This window comes from Monodon monoceros, unplaced genomic scaffold (assembly GCF_005190385.1).
Source record: "Monodon monoceros isolate NGI ecotype Baffin Bay Population unplaced genomic scaffold, NGI_Narwhal_1 Super_Scaffold_12, whole genome shotgun sequence".
In the NCBI taxonomy this organism is placed as follows: Eukaryota; Metazoa; Chordata; class Mammalia; order Artiodactyla; family Monodontidae; genus Monodon; species Monodon monoceros.
Window position 1 is genome coordinate 162,056,484 of NW_021703768.1, and position 6,000 is coordinate 162,062,483.

The following is a 6,000-nucleotide window of genomic DNA, read 5'->3' on the forward strand; positions in this document are numbered from 1 at the left end:
AGTGGGAGAGAATCCCTGAGGTGCCCTGGGATCATTGTGTTGCGTGGTGATCCCTTTCTCAGGTCCTGGAGCCCCCATCTGTAGCCCACCTGCCAGGTATTTTTCCCAGCCAGGGAGTTGGTATCCTCTTAAATGCTGAGACAAATCGCACCTGCTCAAGGTCAGGTGAAACTGACAGAAAGGCCATCCTCTTCTAGTTGGGGGTCAGGAAAAGCTTTCTGTAGGAAGGTTAGGAGAAGCAAGGAAGAGAGTTTCAGGCTGAGGACACATCACGGGCAGAGACCTGGAGTGGGAGAGGGAAGGGCGTGTGGTCAGCTTCCTTTCAGAGAAAGACAAATACTCTATGACCTCACTTTTTTTTTTTTTTTTTGTGGTACGCGGGCCTCTCACTGCTGTGGCCTCTCCCATTGCGGAGCACAGGCTCCGGACGCACAGGCTCAGCGGCCATGGCTCACGGTCCAGCCGCGCGGCATGTGGGATCCTCCCGGACTGGGGCACGAACCCGTGTCCCCCGCATCGGCAGGCGGACTCTCAACCACTGCGCCACCATGGAAGCCCCATCTATGACCTCACTTTAACGTGGATTCGAAGTGGAATGGTGGTTGCCAGGGCCTGGGGGGTAGGGGAAAGGGGGGATGTTGGTCAAAGGGGGCAAACTTCCAGTTAGAAGATGAATGAGTCCTGGGGATGTAATGGACAGCATCGTGATTACAGTACTGTATTGTATAGTTGAAAGTTGCTAAGATTGTCAATGTTCTCACCACAGGAAAGAAACGGTAATTATGTGTCATGATGGAGGTGTTAGCTGATGATATGTAATTGTGTCACGTTATCACAGTTGTACACCTTAAACTTACACAATGTTATACGTCAGTTATATATCTCAACAAAGCAGGGGAACAAAAAGCAACTCAAAACCCCCAAAGTCTGCCTAGCAAAGGTGACATAAACCTCCTGCCTTCCCCCTCGTTTCCAATGAGACCTGGAGGTTCCCCGCTCCCACTGCCTCCCCAACTGCCCCTCCCCCTCATCACAGCACACACAGATCCCCTGCCCCTCCTCCCCGGTTTGGGGCCAGCTGTTGCAGACATCACCCCTGATCTCAGAGTGATGATCTGAGCGCTGGCCTCAGTTTCCCCTCTGCTGCTGGGACAGACAAGGCTCAGCTGTCCCCCTCTGCCACCCCGAGAACCCGTGGCAGGCGATTTTCTTCAAGCCCAGCACTTTGTGACTTTGACGTAAACTTCGAATGCGGTTGCCTTTCTTGTCCTGCCCTGCCTGGGTCTCGGTGCTGCTCCTGGCTTATCCACATGAGTGGGCGTCGTGGGGCTACTTAGAACAGGACCTGGCACCCGGTAAGCACATAATAAACAGGATGGTGATGATGTTGGTGATGCCTCTGATTGCCCACATCATTTTCAGCCTGATGGGTGATTGGTCCAGGGATTCTCACCCTTAGCACTACTGACATTTTGGGCTGGAGAGTTCTTGCTGGTGGGGGATAGGGGGATATCCTATGCATTATAGGATGTTTGGCAGCATCTCTGGCCTCCACCCGGCAGGTACCAGTAACACCCTCCAATTCTGAGGACCAAAGTCATCTCCAGACCCTGGCCAGTGTCCCCTGGGTTGGGAGGCAGAATCGGTTGGGTGAGAACCACTGATCTGAGCCTAGGTTTTTTTCTGTCTATACCAGATCCACTAGGATGAGCCGTGTCCCTCCCAGCCCCGGGTTGTTAATTCTTTTCAGTATCCTGACTTTAGACACATGAAAGCCTTTTTCTTTTTCTTTTTCTTTTTTATGCTGAGACAGCCTCTCTCTAAGAGACAGTGGAAGCTGACGCACTGGCTGTTACTTAAATGAAGGAAGATCCTTGGTAACTGGAAAACCCCCATCATCAGACAAGCATCAGTGAGCACTTAAAATCCTGCCCCACTGGCTTTCCCAGTGACAGCCATTAGCAGACAGGGACCCGGAGTCTCAGAAAGGCTAGTACATAGTGCGTGACAGTGTGAGTGTCTGAGTGGCTGCGCTGGCCTTCCTGCTCGAGCTGGACAGACACCCCCAGAACCATGTGTTTGACCATCCCCTGGCCTGTGTGTCCACCATCCAGCCAGGCTGGACACCTACAGCCTCTGTCTCGCGGTGAAACCCCCTGGCTTGGCCATCGGTGGGAGTCTGGCCTCTTCCAGGCCTGAGTTGGAGGCCACACATTTTCATCCACCGATTGGTACATAACCTTGTGTGGTGTGTGTTGCTGTTGAAAGATCCCTTACTTAATATACACTGTTGATTCGTTTCCACTGAATTCATGGCCAGCAGCTTTATAACTCCTGTCTGAATCGACCCCATCTGGGACTGTGCACCCCGGGCGCCCTGCGTGGCCACGAGAGTCCCACCAGCATTGATTCCGCGGTTACCCATACACGTCAGTGAGGGAGCAAATTTGCGGTTGTGGGATCTGCGAATCCTGAGGACAGACTGTGTACTGTTTCAGGTGGTAACGAGTGCTGAGAAGAGACTCCTGGATTGGGGGGATGAAGAGGGAAGATAGGGGTATGTTAGTTTCCTAGGGCTGCCCTAACTAAACGGAAGTTTATTCTCTCACAGCTCGGGAGGCTGGACGTCCAAAGTCAAGGTGTCAGCAGGGCTGTGCTCTTCCTGAAGCGTCCAGGGAAAAATCCTTCCTTGCGCCTCCCTAGCTTCTGCTGGTTGCCTGTGACCCTGCGAGTTCCTTGGTTTGCAGATGCATCTGCCTCCCTTGTCACATGGCTTTCTTCCCTGTGTACATGTACCCAATTCCCCCCCCCGCCCTTTATGATGGATTTAGGGCCCAGTATGGCCTCATGTTAACTTGATGACATCAAGACCCTGTTTCCAAAGAAGATCACATTCACAGGTTCTGGGTGGATGTGAATTTGGTGGGGGGAACCCTATCCAACCTAGTCCATGGGGCTGTTTTAGCGTGGAGACATCACGGGTGACCTCCTGGAGGAGGTGACATTTGAACGCGACCCGATGGAAGTGCGGGAGATCTGGGGGGAAGAGGCAGAGGGAAGAGCCGGTACAAAGGCCCCGAGGTTGGGCTGTGCTTGACTTGTTCTGGTATCATTCAGAGGCCCACGTGGCTGGAGCAGAGTGAGCGAGGGGGACAGAGGAACAGGGGTGAGGGCAGGGAGGGGATGGGGGCAGGTCGTGCAGGGCCTTGTGGGCCTTGGGGAGGACTTGGGCTTTTACCCCAAGGGAGATGGGAGCCCTGGAGGGCTGTGGGCAGAGGAGGGGCAGGAGACTCCAGAAAAGGACAAAATAGCACAAGAGCAGGCCAGGTCTTGGGTTCCATATCTTACAGAATCCCCGCCATCATCCAGTGATGGACTCATTTGCTGGCCCCATTTTCCAGATGAGATCTGGTGAGTTTGATTCACTGCCCCAGGATCGCGCAGCTGCTAACTGTTCCCTGATCGATCATGTTTGATCCATGGTTCGAATTCTCACCCGTCTGTCCTCCTGGTGTCAGGAATAATAGATGAAGGTGTTCATTAAAGTCTAACTCCTGTCACGAAATTGGGTCATTTGTAGACACGTGGATGGACCTAGAGACTGTCATACAGAGCGAAGTAAGTCAGAAAGAGAAAAACAAATACTGTATATTAACGCATATATGTAGAATCTAGAAAAATGGCACACATGAACCGGTTTACAAGGCAGAAATAGAGACACAGATGTAGAGAACAAACGTATGGACACCAATGGGGGAAGGGGGGTGGTGGATGAATTGGGAGATGGGGATTGACACGTATACACTAATATGTATAAAGTAGATAACCTATGAGAACCTGCGGTATAGCACAGGGAACTCCACTTCGCTACACAGTAGAAACTAACAACATTGAAGAAAAACTATACCCCAATTTAAAAAAAAGTCACTGCTAATCTGATAAACAAACAACAAACAAACAAAGTCTAACTCCCGTCATTGGTCTTTATAATGTGGCCGCGTGGCATTCAGTTGGCTGACAATACCTGTGATGCCTCTGTTAGAGCCTTGTGGATGGGTACAGTGGCCCGCGCCATGGCCACATGGTGGTAGCAAGAGCGGGAGACATGGCTCTGGGGGAATCTGAGGTCTTGGGTGCAGGAATGGGGGTTTGATCAGAGAGCCAGGAGCTTGAGCAAGGAGCAAGGTGGTGGCAGTGAGGGCTGAGCCCCCTTCCCGTGCTTTGGGGATGTTTCTGGTCTCTAACCGAGGGTGGCATGCAGGGCTTTTGTCCTCCACATCCCTTCCGTCCAGGTTCAGTCGAAATGACTTACTCCCTCTGTAGCTTGATGGCCCCCCTTACCCCTCTGGGCTGTCACAGTGGGCATTTAATTGGGGCCTTGGATGCCCAGAGCATGTTCCGTGGAACCAGAGCCAAGTGTGGGGATTAAGTAGAGCTAAATGGGGCCGTTCCGTGCGGGTCTTCTCAGAGCCTTTCATGTGCTCAGAGCTTTCCAGAACTTATGTGCCCCCCTTGACATTTTTTCCCCTCCGAAGCATTTTTTAGGGGTCTAGGGGGGTCCTGGAATACATAAAGGAAACAGTGCCTTAAACCAAAGGGGAAACTTGGATGGTGGAATTTCAGGCAGAGACTTCTGGCCGAGCATCAAAGATTTCCTGCTTTTCCCCTTCCTCTTCTTCCCAGAACCTGGGCACTGAGAACAAGGCTGGCGTCCCATGGCCCTCTCTGGGGTGGCCCAGTGGGGTTGCAAACTCTGGGCAACCCAGCCAAATTAGGGAGCTCAGGATGAGGCTGGATGGGGTCAGTCCAGGCGGGACTGAGGGGCTGGGCTTGTGGGGCTGACCGGGCTCCTGGGGGCGTGGAGACACAGGATTCCTGAACCCGGATAATGTCTCTTGATGTCTGAGGGTTCTCGAGGTGGGCGTGTCTTCTGGGAAGGCCAGAGAATCCCCTGGGATGAAGCCCAGAGATTAGCTCAGGAGAGAAACATCTGATTCCCCGCGGACCCCTGAGTCCAGGGTCACAGTGGGAGGCCGCAGATTGGCCCCTCTCTTCCTAAAGTAAACACGTACTGCTGGCCAGGCCCCCTCGGTCCAGCTGCCAGACCTCTGCCCAGCCTCCTTCGGCGGCCCCTCCAGCATGTCAGCCCCTGGCCTTTCACCCTCTACCTCCTTCTGCCCACCCGCTCTGGCCTCTCCCAGCATCTCTGGCTGTGGGGACCCCAGGGACTCGGTCACTCCAGGCCTTGCCCCTGTGTGTCCCTGATGGGCACGGTCTAGAATGGCACAGGGAAGTGGAGGCAGATGCAAAGCTGGCTGCCCCCGGGCTGTTATTATTACTGTTGTTGTTGTTACTGCCAATGAGACAGGGATGCGGGGACATAGTTGAGAACGCAGAGAGAATGCATCATCTCTGGGACATCTTGACCTTGGGGCCCTTGACAGGGGTCCGAGGGTCCGCCCCCTACCTCTGTCTCTGCCTCCCCTACCTCTGGCTTCTCAAGCTGTGCCTGCAGTTGCTGTGGGGAGGAGCTTCTCTAGCTCTACTAAGGATGGTTTCCTGCCTCAGCTTCCTGAACCGAGACTAGCTTAGCTATTCCCACCTGGTCTCGGGTCCCAGGACAAGCCCCCTACCTTGCTACCTTGCACTGATTCTCCACGGGGGAGCGTGTCTGCGAGTCTGCAAGGCAGGGCTGGTGGATTAGGGGAGACAGAGAGGGGTGGAGACAGTGCCCCCAGTGGAGGGCATCCCATGTATAAAAGTGTGTGAGGGTGGGTTAGAGGGAAGGCCAGGGACCCAGGCCGGCTGGAGCAGAGGGCTGAGATGTTTAGGTTCAATGAAGTAGTAAGAGGGAGCTATGCAGGCTCTTTTAAAATGTTTAAACTTATGGTAAAATAACATAACATAAAATTTACCACTATTTTTAAGTGTGCAATTCAGTGGTGTTAATGTACATTCTCAGTGTTGAGCAACCATCACCTCCATCCATCTCTGGAACTT